The sequence below is a fragment of the Urocitellus parryii genome, chromosome 6, assembly GCF_045843805.1.
Source record: "Urocitellus parryii isolate mUroPar1 chromosome 6, mUroPar1.hap1, whole genome shotgun sequence".
In the NCBI taxonomy this organism is placed as follows: Eukaryota; Metazoa; Chordata; class Mammalia; order Rodentia; family Sciuridae; genus Urocitellus; species Urocitellus parryii.
This window is the reverse complement of record NC_135536.1, coordinates 119,032,474-119,048,799: the sequence shown is the minus strand read 5'-3', so window position 1 is coordinate 119,048,799 and position 16,326 is coordinate 119,032,474. Positions and strand designations below refer to the sequence as shown.

The following is a 16,326-nucleotide window of genomic DNA, read 5'->3' as shown; positions in this document are numbered from 1 at the left end:
CCGCGCCCGGGGGCGTCCGTCACCAGGTCCCAACTTTCCCTCCTCTGGGGGGCGCCGCGCTACCGGGGCCGCCGCCGCCACAGCTAAGGGAGGGGGCTGGGACGGCGGGGGGCGCGAGGGGGCGCGCGGCGCCGGCGGGGCGCGGGGGTGGCCGGGTCTTGAGAGCCCGCGCCCGGCAGGACGCACCGGCCTCCGGAGCCCCCACGGCGCCGCCCTGCCTGAATTCCCCCAGATCAGCACCCTCACCCCGCAGCGACCCCGACCCCACCAACCCGAGCGTGAGGAGAAGGAAACCGAGGGGACACGGGCAGCCCTGCCCCCGTTACCTGAGGGTCGCACACGCCGCTGCGGTGACCACCATTGCCGCCTGTCCCGTCCCCTTCCTGGTGATCGCGACCGTCGCCTCCGAGCAACTGACACTGACTAACAACAACTAACTAACTACTCGCCGCCGCCGAGTCCACCGCGCGCTCCCGGCCGCTTGCCGCCCGACCAGCCCACCAGCCTGCCCGCTCCTCCCAGCCCCGCGCGCCACCCCGCCGCGCGCACCCTTGCCCGCTGCGCTCCTCGAGGAGCGAGCACGCGCACGCGCACGCGCACGCGGGTCCAACTCGCTCCCAATTCTCTCCTCAGTCTCGTGGGAGGAGTCGCCTCGAGGCCCTGCCCCTCTGCGTTCCAACCTCCCAGGGCGAGACGTACCGGGCGCCTGATTGGCTGAGGAAGGTGTGGCCAAAGAAAGAAGGCAGGACGACTGGGACCTTGAGACGCGTGACAGGAAATTTGGGTTCAATTAAATGGTAAAGAAAAAGGGCAACGAAGTTTTAACCCATTGGGGTGTCGGATCCCCCTAGCTCACCAAGTCGTCTAATAGAGACTATGTGATTTCAAGGACTCCAGTACACAGTAATTACCAGTTTAATTCCCACTACCTATTAATAAAAAAACTTCATTTCCCATGAAGCTCCGCGAGTCTCACCTTACGTAATTACGTAGGCTTTCGGCGCACTGGGACAAAATAATCCCTTCATTTTTCTGAAGGTATCAGGAATAATATTTCACTTTTCTCCTTACCGGAGGAATTTTAAATGTTACCACGTTAGGAGACGTTACCTATAAGGCGGTTTTTAAGCGATTAGGTAAAGAGAAATAAAGGATGACAAAATAAAGTGCTGCGGAGGAATTTCTGTCAAGCTGTGAAACGACGGAGTGCGAAGAGTGAAGGCGATTGAGAGGGGCTGAGGGAATTGTCCTCTGTGCAAGGGACTTTCATTAGGCCCCAGGCCCCTGCCTGCCCCTATCATCAGCAGGTCAGTAAGCAAGGCGAGCTTGGGGGTGGCCACAGTCGAGATGTCCTTCGCCCCTTGACGATCATCCCGCTTTTGCTGCTGTTATTGGTTTGTCTTGTTTTGAGGTTAACAGAATGGGGGCGCCTTACTTCCGGTTGGGGGAGGGGAGGAATGCTGTCATGGGGGAGGGGGAACATAACACTTCCTGTGAGAGTAGGATGGTGGTTTAGGGGTGTCCAACCCACTTCCCGTGCTGCTGAGGGCCTGGAAAGGTGGTGCTTGGTATTATTTGCGGAGGTGTTATTTTAGAGCTTTGGGATTGTGTGTTATGTCAAAGTTAGGTTATTACACCAAGTTGTGCTGATCATCAGCCTCCAGGCAGAATTTTTATGTTTGGTTTCCACTTGTAAGATGGAAAATTACCTCCCCAACAAGTTTCTTCAAAGAATTCGAAACCCCTTGTTAAAATTCTGTTACCCGATGGACATAAGCTTTTGTGTGACTCATGCATTGCCCACCCCTGCTTCCCTACTCAAATTCAACCTTGACTGAGTGAGATACAGTGTTCTCTGCCATAACCATGCAACAGAAACTCCGTATATATTCCTTGAAGGAGGTTTACCAAAGAACTGAATATCTCACAGTATAGGACATTTTCATTTTAGCAGGGGGGAAGTATACTGAAGTACTCAAATTTGATGTTACTTAAATTGACATAATTGGTATCTTTCGTTCTTAGACCTGTTGATTTGGGGCTACAGGTTTTGCCCTGTGCCTGGGAACAACTTCCTCAGCCTTAAAAATTCTTTGAGCCAGTGTGATGACTCTCCTGAAATCCCAAGGACTCAGGAAACTGAGGCAAAAGGATCACAAGTTCAAAGCCAGTCTCAACAACTTAGTGAGGCCCTAAACAACTTGGTGAGACCCTGTCTCCAAATAAAATATTAAAAGGACTGGGGATGTGGCTGAGTGTCTAAGTGTCCCTGGGTTCAATCCCCAGTACAAAAAAAAAAAAAACTATGTAGTTTAAATGTAGCTGCTGTGAAAGTTGTATTTTAATACAGTTTTCCCTTTGTAATTTAAAAAAAATTGGCACTGATTTAAGAAATGATACCTATTCTTTGCAATTTTAAAGCATGTTGAAATGGTCATGACCTCAGCTTACATTTTTAAGGAGAAAATGGCTCACAAAAGATAAAAGATGAAAAGATGAATAAGAAAAGACTATTTGCCTATATTCTCTATTGTGTATAATAAACTATATAGGAGGTGGTAATGAACACTCAAAATTTTGATTCCTTGACTTCTCTTGTCAAGTACCAGTACTTGATGTATGTACTGGAAGGTACCAGTCTTTTTGGAGCTTGCTTTGTGAAATCACAGCACTTCTTTGGTATTTTAGGACATCTGTGAAGAAAACCTAGAACTGTAATGCCTTTCAAGAATTTTTAAAATAATAAGGCCAATGTGTTTTTTTTTCCTTTGGGATTGTTACACAGTAACCACAAATATTGCAATTATTTGAATTCTAGTTCTTTTAAAAAAGCTATTTGGTTTGGAGTTGGTTAGAAAATGTTTTAAATTAAATGTGAAAATTAAAATATTTTAACCCACAGACTTTTTTTAAAGTCAGTTTGATAGGCTCAGAATACCAGGTATAGTAAGTAGCACACACCTTTAATCCCAGCTACTTGGGATGCTCTGAAAGGAAGATTACAAGTTTGAGACCAGCCTGATCAATTTAGGCAGATGCCATCTCAAAGGGAAGTGGAGTGCTGGAGATGTAATAGCTTAGTGTTAGAACACCCTTGGGTTTAATCCCCGGTACCACAAAAAAATTAATTAAGCTAAAAATAGTAAAGGATAGGGTTTTAGCTCATTGATTGAGCACTTGCTTAGCACAGGAGGCCCTGAGTTCAATTCCTATATATATAGCTTTGTTTCTTAAAAATAGATCTGAAAGGACTATTGTGGTGTTGTGGCTTAGTGGTAGAGCACTCACCTAGCACGCGTGAGGCACTGGGTTCCATCCTCAGCATCAAGTAAAAATGAAGTAAAGATATTGTGTGTCCACCTACCACTAAAAAATAAATATTTTTAAAAAATAGGTCTGAAGGGCTGGGGTTGTGGCTCAATGATAGAGCGCTAGTCTTGCATGTATGAGGCACTGGGTTCAATCCTCAGCACCACATAAAGATAAATAAATAAAGGCAATGTGTCCATATAATTTAAAAATTTTTTTTTAAAAAAATACATCTGAGGCCCTAAAATCAAGTATCTTTTGAAAGACCACACAATTGCTGCAGTGATTGAAAAGGCAGGGCAAAATAATGTCTGTTATTACTAAAAGATGGTTAGAGGTGTGTAGACTGCCCCTAGTATGTATTGATTCATTAGAAATCATTCACTGTCTTCTATATTATTGTAATATAGAAGAAAACATAGTCACCCTGACAAATTAAACTATAATAATCAGAATTGTTGAAGTGTGGAAACATTGTAGAACTAAATGAAAAAGAGAAAATGATGTTAAAATATTGATTGAGATGCTCTAGTACTGCCTTTTGGAAATGTCTTTAGAAAGCAAAGGAGTTTATTAAATTGGTTCTCATGATTTTCCATGGAAGAAATGCAGTAGAATAGAAAGAAGAAAAATTGCTGCAGCTGAAAGACTTGAGTGGCTTGAAGTACTGAATGTTAAGAAGAAAGTAATATATAAAGTACACATCTGGAAGAAGATGTTTTGTGATAAGTGACAGTTACTCATGGGTTCTTCAAAGAAGAAATATTAGAAAAGCTTGTGAAAAATAGGGAAAGTCTATGGAACCCGTTTGTATTCTTTTTACAAAGGTGTTTCTGTAAAGAGGCTTGCTGTCTTCCAAAGGTGGTTGTTGTTTCTTACTGTCCTTTGCAGCATTTTCATTGCACCTTCCCTTAGAAACATAGTGTCAAATCAGAGAAATAAAGATTTTTGTAAGTATACTCTGTTATTTCTTTGAGTTAATGAATTAGAGATTTTCATTCTGTGACTTCTCATCTATAATAAAGAAATTATTGATATTTTTTAGGGCACTTAGATTAGATAACCATTGTCTTTTCCAAAAGCAGTCATTGGATACACTGTTGAGAGCAGTTAGAAGTCTTAAAACTCTAGATTCCATCTCACTGAAATTTGATTATCTGCAGAGAACTTATACATAATACAAAAGTGTCTTCTCATTGTTCTGTCTGCCTACTCTGTAAAATCACACTAATATTTTACATCTTACTGCTTTCTCACTTGATGTTTTGGTAACAATTAGTTTTTTGTTTGGGCCATGGAGTTGAGAGAGTTAAAGGGAGTATCTTAACAACCTTAATGTTTTTCCCTACCCCCACCCCTGTGCCACACTAGGAATTGAACCCAGAGGCATTTTACCGCTATCCTACAACCCCAGCTCTTTTTATTTTTTATTTCAGCCAGGGTCTTGCTAAGTTTGCCCTCAAACTTATATTCCTCCTCCCTCGGGTGTGCACCACCTCACTCAGCATTAAATGGTTTTTAAACTTATTGCTCTGCCCCCTTTATTTCAAGGATTTCAAGGGTATGCAAATGAGAATTCCCATCCATGACTTTTCATTATTTCAACAAAAATTGAGTGCCAACTGTGTGCCAGTCACTGTTACTGGGACTCAAATACAATTTTACAGACAAATATCCATATTTTTTTGGAGTTTGTTTCCTGGTAGTTTGCAAGTCAAAACTAGAATTTTGTTCCCTCACTATTCCTAAATGAGATCTATTTTGAAATCATTGTTCATCTTGGATCAAGATGCCGCTGTTACAGCTCAGTGGTAGAACGCTTGCGTAGCGCGTTTGAGGCCCTGGGTTTGTTTCTCAGCATCGCATATAAATAAATAAAATAAAGGCCCATTGACAACTGGAAAAATAAGAAAAGGAAAAAAGAATTTTAAAAAAATGCAGCCGTGGCCTAGCATGGTGGTGCACACCTGTAATCCCAGCAGCTCAGGAGCCTGAGGCAGGAGGATCATAAGTTCAAAGCCAGCCTCAGGAAAAGCAAGGCGCTAAGCAACTCAGTGAGACCCTGTCTCTAAATAAAATACAAAATAGGGCTGGGGATGTGGCTCAGTGGTCGAGTGCCCCTGAGTTCAATCCCTGGTACCCAAAAGAAAAAAGTGCTTCTATGAATTTGATTTTTGATCTCAGTCTCTAAGTCATTTTAAACCCAGCTTGGAATATTTCAGCCCAATTTTTCTCCGGACCATATAAACTCCTGGGTTAAGGATTCAGCCCTTTCATTGACACATGCATCATGATTCTAGCTTCCCTTGTACTATATAAACAAGTAAGAGTGAACAGTGGGGAAAATAGGGAATCGGGCAGGCCTAGATTCAAAACTGGTTTTTACATTTTACTAGCGTGGTAACTCTAAGCAATTTACTTAATCTCCCTGGGCCTCGGTTTACCTAAATTTAAATGGGGGGAGGGTGGTAAAACAAAAATACGTAAATCACCTGGTTCAATTCAAATGCTAGGAAGTTAATAAATGCTATTATTTTACCCTTACTCTTACTTTGGCTATTCTGGATATTGGGATTTGCCCACTTTTCTGATGGTTTTTTGGGGGGTGTTTTTGTTTGTTTGTTTTCCTTCTCCTTTTGCAGTATTAGGGATTAAATCCAGGGCCTTGAGCATGCTAGGTAAGCACTTTTACCATTGAGCTACCTCCCCAGCCCCTTCCCCCATGTCATTGAAGCCTTATTTATTCCAAAAACATGAAATACATTGTTAGGCTCATTGAGAGTCTGGATTCTCCTTCTATCAGCTCTGGGTTCTCCTTCTATCAACATGTTCACCTAGTTGTCATGATTTTGTTTGTTTCTTGTGGGAAGAAGAAAGCACTAATTTCCAATGATTAGCTTAGAAAATATACATAATAGAAAAGTTTCAAGAAAAAAAAGCCATCACTAAAATAATTTGAATTGTTACAGGAAGACTTTCAACTCATTTTCTTAAATCTGTTTAAATACAAGCCCTTTTATACTATGACCATATCTTTATTTACCCTCTAAACATTGCAAATTGGATGATCTCTGAAAAAAAAAAAAATGCTGTACTATACCCAGTCTATCTATCTTTGCTCGTATTATCCTCTGCCTGAAATACTTCTTTTTCTGGAAAACCCCATCTATCAAAATGCCACATTTGAAGCTCTTTCTCAAGTACCACCTTCAAGAAATATTTTCCGATATTGGGCCTCTTTCCACTCTGACAAATCTCATATTCCATCCTTCGATCCTCTAGATCATTTTGTACCTTTCTTACTGTATTTAATATCCAGTGCTCCTGTTGTTTATTTTTGTTGTTGTTATTGTTATATGTAGATATTATTTCTTCCCATATAAGTTGCAGACTATCTTATTCTTCTCTGGATCTACTGTCATTCCTGGCACAATTCCATTCACAACATAGGCATTCAGCAAATATTTGTGGAGTTGAACTCGCACTTGGGATGATGAAGCTAATAAAGAACTTACGTCCACCACATTTATGTTCAGGATCGAGCACAATGGCCAGCTTAAAATAGACACTCAAATACCTGGAGAATGGAAGAGTGACCAAGTCCTCCTTTTCTCCTTTGTGAACATTCTAAGGTGTTAATGTTGGTATTCATCTATTCAACACCTGCTCTGTGATCAGAACTACGACAGCTGATCCTTGTCTTCAGTTTATTTGAAATAAGAGTTTTAACTAACATGTAAACTTTGAAGAGTCAGATGTTTGACTAAGGGTGGGATGGGGAGATCGGTACGGAGTTGTTTGTATTCTGAGAGACATCCCCAAGTATCTACCTCAGAAATCAAATAAATTTTTTCTTATTTATTTATTTTTTTGTTGTTGTTGTTGTAGATGGACACAATACCTTTATTTTATTTATTTATTTTTTATGTGGTGCTGAGGATCAAACCCAGTGCCTCACACATGCCAGACGAGCATTATACCACTGAGCCACAACCCTAGCCCCCCCAAATAGATTTTGATATCAAGTAATTGGATATCTGTATTTTCATTCCTAGTTATATATCTAAGAGAATTGAACATGTTCACAACAAAAACCTGTATGCATATGTTTGTAGCAGCATTTTTCAGAATAGGCAAAGAAAATTCAAACTCATATATCCATCAGTTGATGAATGAATAAACAAAAGGTAATATGGCTAGTCACTGGAATATTATTCAGTGATAAAAAGGAATAAAATAGTGATGATGCTATATTAACATGGATGAAGCTCAAAAACATTACAGTGAAAGAAAATAGACACAATGAATTGCTTTATGTATCATCCCATTTATATGATATGTCTAGAATAAGCAGATCCATACAGGCACAGGGAGTGACTGCTAAGTGGATAGGAGGTTCCTTCCGGAGGTTAAAATTATTCTAGAATTACATAGCAGTGATGGTTGCACAAACTTGAATACTGGTATTCTAAAAACCCATGTACTATACACAGATATTAAATTTTTCTAAAAAACAGAGACTTTAATAGTGAAGAATTTTGGATGGGACTGGAAGGAAGCAGAGATGTGAAAGCAAGGGAGTGATAATTCTTTCTCATCTTCTAGAGGGAAGTAGAAATGGTTAAGTATAGGGCTAGAGGCATATTAAAGATGGATGTGAAGATAGCTTACAACTATCCTTTGTCTTAAGGAAGCAGGCAGTAAGGTGAATGGTTAGACTATGAGGGTGTTAACACCACTGAACAAGGACATCTTCTGAACAAGGACATCTTCCTATCCTTCCTCTCCTCCCTTCCTTTCTTCCTTCCGTGAGATCTCAGGATATTGCCCCACCCTGAACTCCCAATCCTCCTACCTCAGGCTCTTGTGTAAGTGGAATTAAAACTGGCTCAATTTCTTCTTCATTAGGTCAAGGATGTGGTATAAAGGCTGTTGAGTTTCTGTATAAAGGTCAAGTGAGTTCAGAGGGTGAAATTATCATAAGATATACTAGAGAAGATAGGAGAACAGAGATACTAGACAAAGATATTCTGATTCTAAAACCATACCCAGATGATTGAAATAGATAAATCTTAATGGAAAAGAACCAAGAGCAGTGATTTGGAAAAGTTAGCATAAATAAAATATTCATTTGAAGAAATACTTAAGTGCCTTTTATGTGCCAGGCACTGTTAAATAAAACTATAAACTCTTTTCCTTATTTGAATTATGTTCTTAGGATAGTCATGAGTAGGACTTTTGATTCAAAGGTCTGGGCATGTTATACTTCTCAATACTAAATATACCTATATAATATAAATATACCTATGAAATATAAATAAATATAATAAGTATAATAAATATACCTATGTAATAATAAAAATACCTATTTTTTCCTAAAAGGTTGTTCAGATTTTTTATGACACCAACAACAATATGTTGTTTTCACCACAACTTTACAGCAACATTTCTTGAGTAACTGAATAGGCATAAAATCATTTTTAACTTTGGTACCTGTTTTTAACATGTGTTTCCATACAATAACCTGCATCTGTGGGAACATGAATGAATGCAAAGCCTTTATATTTGCTTCCCCCAACTAGAATGACTTTTCAAAATGTATAGATTTATGAAAACCTTAGAAATCAAACCATCCCCTAATTTTAATCTCAGTGGTACTTTCCTTATTTTCTAAATGACATTCACATTTGAATCACATTTAACTGTAATTCCAATTCCCTTTTGGTTAGTAATATGCTAGGGGTTTCCATGTGTTATCTTTTTTTTTTTTTTTTCCTTCCAGTGCTGGGGATTGAACCCAGAGCTTCGTGCATGCCAGGCAAGCCCTCTACCTCTGAGCTACACCCACAGCCCCCCATATGTTATCTTTTTTTTTTTTTTTTTAAAGAGAGAGTGAGAGAGGAGAGAGAGAGAGAGAGAGAATTTTTAATATTTATTTTTTAGTTCTCGGCAGACACAACATCTTTGTTGGTATGTGGTGCTGAGGATCGAACCCGGGCCGCACGCATGCCAGGCGAGCGTGCTACCGCTTGAGCCACATCCCCAGCCACACATGTTATCTTAAATCTAATAATTTGGCATTTTGCATATAAGAAAATTGAAGCTTAGAGAAATTAAGTTACTTGCCCAAAGTTGCAAGTGAAATATTTGATATGCAGATCCTTTGAGGCCATTGATGACTCTCTTAATTTATGATCCTTCAGTATCACAACTAAATTTACTGAGGGATAATGGAAATTGGAAAAACAATCTAGAATAGAACTTGAACAAATAAATTCTAGACTTATCTACTTATATAATGGAGTATTTAACAGAGATGATTCTTGGTTTTTTGTTTGTTTGTTTTTTAATATTTTTTAAGTTGTTGATAGATCTTTATTTTATTTATTTGTTTATATGTGGTGCTGAGAATCAGACCCAGTGCCACACACATGCTAAGCAAGTGCTCTACCATTGAGCCACATACCCAGCCTGGTTCTTGGTTTTTATTGATTGATTTTATTTTCACTGGGAGGCTCTAGTGCATGGAGAGGAAGATCTTGGTAGAGTTAAGCCCACGTTTTTGAGGCTTTCTCTATTTTTCCCTGATAATCAGGTATACTGCCCCAAGGTCTATAATGAGAGCAAAGGGGAAAGAGGAAGGAAAGAAGTGGTGTACAAGCAACTTTTGTTGAGTATAAAGAGTGATATTTCTCTTTTGTTTTTTTTTGTTTGTTTGTTTTTGGTTACCAGGGATTGAACTCAGGGACACTCAACCACTGAGCCACATCCTCAGCCCTATTTTGTATTTTTTTGATTTTTTTTTTTTTTAGTTGAAGGTGGACACAATATCTTTATTTTTATGTGTAGATCAAACCCAGTGCCTCACAGTTGCTAGACAAGCGCTCTACCACTGAGCTACAACTCCAGCCCTCTATTTTGTATTTTATTTAGAGACAGGGTCTCACTGAGTTGCTTAGCACCTCACCATTGCTGGGGCTGGCTTTGAACTTGCAATCCTCTTACCTCAACCTCCTGAACCGTGGGATTACAGGTGTGCACCCCCGTACCTGGCTAAGAGTGATATTTCTGAGTGTAGAATGGGCAGATAAATGGCTTGGTACTAAGTGTCACAAAGTAATAAAATAGTAACTTCAGATCTAATATGGTAACAATATGGTAGAGTATCATGCCACATAACATTTCAGTCGCTAAGGACTGCATTTACAATGGTACATACCATATAGCATAGGAGTATAGTTGGTCTTACATCTATGTTCACGAAAGTACCCAGTATGATGTTTGTACAGCGACAAAACACCCGATGACACATTTCTCAGAATGGATCCTGTCATTCAGCAATGCACGTCTATATCACAAGCTAGATATTGAAAGCATATGGAATGTGATAGCAAGAGATTCCTTAATTCAAGTATTACCTTCTTCAAACACAAATTTAATATCAGAAATATAAAACAAAAGATATCATGTTCTAATTATGACTTTAGATTAAAATATAATCCCAATTTATAGATAAAGCAATCAGAGCCCAAATACGTGACTGAATGAGCACTAGAACATAGGCCTCATCCTCCTAATACAATTTACTAAATTGATTGAACTAAATGAAAACAATAACTATCATAGAAACACTTTGCTTGAAAGATAATGATGTAGACTTGTGTATATTTGAGCATCTGAATGTTCAGTAAACCCAGTTCTCTTCTTCCATCCCTTCCCCTTTAAATGGAACTAATACTCCTTCACTAAAAAATAGTATCCTCCTACTCCATATTTTTCTTTCCCATCTCCACACAGCCTTCATTCCTTTACTCTGTAGCTTTACTTTCTATGATCTTGACACATACCTTTCATTTTGTTGCTGGTAGTATCCCAATTACTGCAACTAATTTGGGAAACAATACAGCTGATGAGTCAACAGTAATAAAATGTTCATATTCTTGAGCCAGTAATTCCACTTACAGGACTTTATTCTGGGGAAATACTTCAAGTAAGGAAGATGGCTAAAGACAATGTTAATATCACTGACATCTACACTGTCTAAAAACTTGAAACCTTCTAAATAACCAATGATGGGACAATGTTTAAGTACATTATTACCAGTCTATTCAGTGGGCTATTAGACGTTCATTTTCACCATTGATTCCTTTAAAATGCATCAAAGATGTTATAAGAATGTTTTTGCAAAAAATGAAGAAATAAGTTTTAAAAAGAGGATGATATAGAGGAACACAAAATAGAAAATATGGATCATTTGTATTTGCTGTATAACATGGCATTCACTGAGCACTTATTGGTGTCAGGAACAATGCTAAAAGTATTATAGAAACAGTATTGAGTAGTTTTTTTATCTTTTACTGATTTTATTTGTTTTATAAAAACACGACAACACTGGAAAGCATTACAATTCTTATTACACATATAGAGCACAATTTTTCTTATCTCTGTATATAGAGATACACTTATATACTCTGTATATAAGTATGTTCACACCAATTTATGCCTTTATACATGTACTTTGGGTTTTTTTGCATTATAATCTTAATTCACATATATATCACAATTTTTCATATCTCTGTGCACAATGTTGACACCCAATTTGTGTCTTCATACATGTACTTTGTATAATGATGTCCATCACATTCCACCATCCTTGCTAATCCCCTGCCCCCTCTCTTTCCTTCCCACCCCTCTTCCCTATCTAGAATTAATCTAATCCTTCCATGCTCTCCCTCCCTACCCCACTATGAGTCAACCTCCTCATATCAGAGAAAACATTCGGCATTTGTTTTGGGGGGATTGGCTAACTTTATTTAGCATTATCTTCTCCAATGCCATCCATTTACCTGCAAATGCCATGATTTTGTTCTTTTTTAATGCTGAGTAATATTCCATTGTGTATATATGCCACATTTTTAATCCATTCATCCACTGAAGGACATCTAGGTTGTTTCCACAGTTTAGCTACTGTGAATTGTGCTGTATAAACATTTGTGGCTGTGTCCCTGTAGTATACTATGCTTTTTTTAAGTCCTTTGGGTTTAGTCCGAGAAGAGGAATAGCTGGGTCAAATGATGATTCCATTCCTAGATTTCCAAGGAATCTCCATACTGCTTTCTAAATTGGCTGCACCAATTTGCAGTCCCACCAGCAATATATGAGTGTGCCTTTTTCCCCACATCCTCACCAACAATTGTTGTTGTTTGTCTTCATAGTAGCTGCCATTCTGACTGGAGTAAGATGATATCTTAGAGTAGTTTTGATTTGCATTTCTCTGATTGCTAGAGATGATGAGCATTTTTTTCATATATTTGTTGATTGATTGTATACTAAAAGTGTTATAGAAATAGTATTGAATAGTTATTAAGAAATAATTTCTGGGAAGGGTGGTGCATGCCTATAATCCAAATTATAGGCTGAGTCAGGAGGATCATGAGCTTCAGCAATTTAGTCCCTAAGCAATTCAGCAAGATCCTGTCTCTAAATAAGATATTAAAAATGGCTGAGATGTGGCTCAATGGTTAAGCACCCCTGGGTTCAATCCCCAGCCAAAAAAAGTGAAAGAATGCTGTAGTCAGGCACAGTAGCACACAGCTGTAATCTCAGTGACTCAGGAAGCTGAGACAGGGGGATCCTAAATTCTCATGAGGCCAGCCTTAGCAATTTAGCAAGACCCTCAGCAACATAGTGAAAACCTGTCTCAAAAAAAATTATTTATTTTTTAAATAAAAAATGGACTTAAGGGGGCTGGGGTCATGGCTCAGTGGTAAAGCACTTGCCTACCATGTGTGAGTCACTGGGTTTGATCCTCAGCACCACATAAAAATAAACAAAATAAAGGTATTTTAAAATATTTCAAATATTTTATAAAAAATGAACCAAGGATGTAGCTCAGTGGTTAAAAAAAAAAAAAGCCTTGGGTTCTATCCCCAGAACAAATAAATAATAATGATAATTATTATTATTATAATGTTCTACAGGCACATTCTAACTTCATTACTTACTAGTATGATTTTGAAAATGAAATAGGGAATAATAACTATATCTACATTAAATTTTTAGATCTGTGTAAAGGGTCTGGCACATGGTAAGCCCTCATTAATTGCTTTTTGTTATCAGGCATCTTATAGACATCTCTGTTAATCTTCACATTCTCACAAGAACGTTACTAGATAATCTTATTTTTCACTTTACATAGAAAAAAATTGAAACTCAGAATACTTAAATACCTGTGTTAAATAACTTGTCAAATTTAGAGGGTTTCTGCTAGAAGCAGAAAAGCCATTTGTCTCATGGACATGGGTAGAAAAAAATTGAAATTTAGTGTTTCCCCAGGTAGCAGGGACTTATAGGCCAAGATCCTGGAAAAAGACAGCACTAAGAAACCATTTTTCTGGGCTGGGGATGTGGCTCAAGCGGTAGCGCGCTCGCCTGGCATGCGTGCGGCCCGGGTTCGATCCTCAGCACCACATACAAACAAAGATGTTATGTCAGCCAAAAACTAAAAAATAAATATTAAAAAATTCTCTCTCTTCAAAAGAAAGTAACTATTTTTCTTAGGTGGGTACAGTGACCCACACCTGTAATCCCAACTGTCTGGAAGCTGAGATGGAATTATAAATTTGAAGCCTGCCTAGACAATTTAGTGAGACCCTTTCTAAAAATAAAATAAGGGCTGGGGCTGGGGCTCAGTGGTAGAGAACTTGCCTAGCATGTGTGTGGCCCTTAGTTTGGTTCTCAGCACTGCATATAAGTAAATGAGTAAAACAAAAGTTTATCAACAACTAAAATATAAAAAATAAATAAAATAAAAATTTTAAAAAGGTTCTGCTACTGGGTTCAGTACCCAGTACCATCAAAAAAAAAGAAAGAAAGAAAGACAAAAGAAATGTTGTTTTGTAACGTATGATTTCTTTTTCTAAACTTTTTTCCTTTCAAGGTATTTTCTTCACAGAGTCTATAACATAATAAAATTAATTTGCATGCTATAAACCAGTAATCTTAAATAATTGGCTGTAGCAGCAATATAAAATTTGTTAGAAGAGATCCAGAGAGAAATGATGAAAAAAATCTAGCATACATGTAATTGAAGGAGAGCAGAAGTTAAGAAATGCATACATTTATAGTTGATAATGAAAATACAGCATCTCAAACAATGTATGAATCAGTTAAAGCTATTCTTTCTAGAAAATTTACAGCCTTAAATGAGTGTGTTAGAAAAGAAAAAAGTAAAAAATTAGTGATCTAATATATTTCTCAGATTTGGAAAAGAACAAGCAAATTAAACCCAAAGTAAGTAAGGAAGTAATAAAAAGTAGAAATCGGTGACATAGAAAACAAATGTATGAAATATTTTTAAAAACCAAAAATTGGTTATTTGAAAACATTTATAAAATGTGTATACTTTTTTATTTGTTCTTTCTTTACATATCTGTGACAGTAGGATGTATTTTGACATACATACATGGAGTATAGCTTCCCATTCTTGTGATTGTACATGCTGTGGAGTTTTACTGGTCCTATACTCATATATGAACATAGGAAAGTTATGTTTGATTCATTCTACTGTCCTTCCTATGCCCATTTCCCCCTTCCCTTCATTCCCCAGTGAACTTCTTTTCTTCCCTCTCCACCCCCCTTATTGTATGTTAGCATCCCCATATCAGAGAGAACATTTGGCCTTTGGATTTGGGGAATTGGCTTATTTCACTTAGCATGATATTCTCAAGTTCCATTCATTTATTGGCACATACCTTAATTTCTTTTATTTATTTATTTATTTGTTTGTTTGTTTGTTTTTGCATTACAGTTCTTAATACACCATTATAATTTCTTCTTTATGGCTGAGTAATATTCCATTGTGTAAATATACCACAATTTCTTTATTCATTCATACTCAGTGGTAGAATATGAATGAATAAAGAAATAATGGTATACATAGGATATACTCAGTGGTAGAATGCCTTCCTAGCGTACCCTTCTGTTGAAGCGTACTTACGTTGATTCCATAGGTTAGCTATTGTGAATTGATCTGCTATAAACACTGATGTGGCTGCACCACTGTAGTATACTGATTTTAAATCCTTTAGGTATAAACCGAGGAATGGGATAACTGGGTCAAGTGGTGATTCCATTCCAAGTTTTCTGAGGAATCTCCATATTGCTTTTCATAGTTGTTGCACCAGTTTGTTTGCAACTCTACCACTGAGTTATACCCCCAGTCCTTTTTTTAATTTTATTTCGAAAAGGAGTCTCACTAAGTCACTGAGGCTGGCATCAGACTTAAAATCCTCCTGCCTCAGCCCCCCAAGTCACTGGGATTATGGGCCTGCACCCTTGCACCTGGCTAGGATACTGTTTTTACATGTTATATAAAGTGAATCCATTATTTAAATTTTTATCTATAAAGAAAACCAGGCATGTATGACTTCACAGGTGAGTGAACTCAAAGTTTTCTGTAGGATATAACTTGTTTTATACAATCAGCAAAGCATTAATGCTGAAACCTGATGTTGATGTTTTGAGAGAAGATATTTAGAGGCCATCTCTTTTTGAACCTAAGTATATTGCCTGGGAATGTAAAAATATAAAATAATCTGCAGACAAATTATTAAAATTAATTGGTGAATTTAACAAGATCACTTGTTATAGTGTCATTATATAAAGTAAATTATAAACCTACATATAAGCAACAAAAACAGTAGAAAATAAAATTTATAAGCCAAGTTCTACATCCCAGCCCTATAATAGAATTCTTTGAAGTCAAACTTAAAGACTGAGAATATACTCAGTGGTAGAATGCCTCCCAAGCTTGCATGAAGTCCTGGGCTCACTTGCCAAGAAGAACTAACAGACTGATTCTATAATTCACATGAACATGTAAAGGACTGAGAAAGGTCAAGACAGTCTTGGAAAAAGAACAAAGTTGAAGTACTTTCATTATCAAATAATAGGATACATTATAAAGATATCATAGTTATACGGTGGTATTGACACAAGGAGACACAGGTCTTGAAA

General features: G+C 37.8%; 2 protein-coding genes across 3 annotated transcripts in view; one reads left to right on the top strand and one right to left on the bottom strand.

Annotated features, from left to right (window-relative positions):
* Peak1 (pseudopodium enriched atypical kinase 1) overlaps positions 1 to 446 on the bottom strand; it is a 300,160-nt gene extending 299,714 nt beyond the window's left edge. Inside the window, exon 1 of the mRNA XM_077799587.1 lies at positions 327 to 446. The gene's annotated coding sequence lies outside the window, so the exon portion shown is untranslated. The remainder of the gene's footprint in view (positions 1 to 326) is intronic.
* A 558-nt stretch (positions 447 to 1,004) lies between these two features.
* Hmg20a (high mobility group 20A) overlaps positions 1,005 to 16,326 on the top strand; it is a 78,097-nt gene continuing 62,775 nt past the window's right edge. For both annotated transcript variants that reach the window (XM_026387794.2, XM_026387795.2), the window contains exon 1: positions 1,005 to 1,307. The gene's annotated coding sequence lies outside the window, so the exon portion shown is untranslated. The remainder of the gene's footprint in view (positions 1,308 to 16,326) is intronic.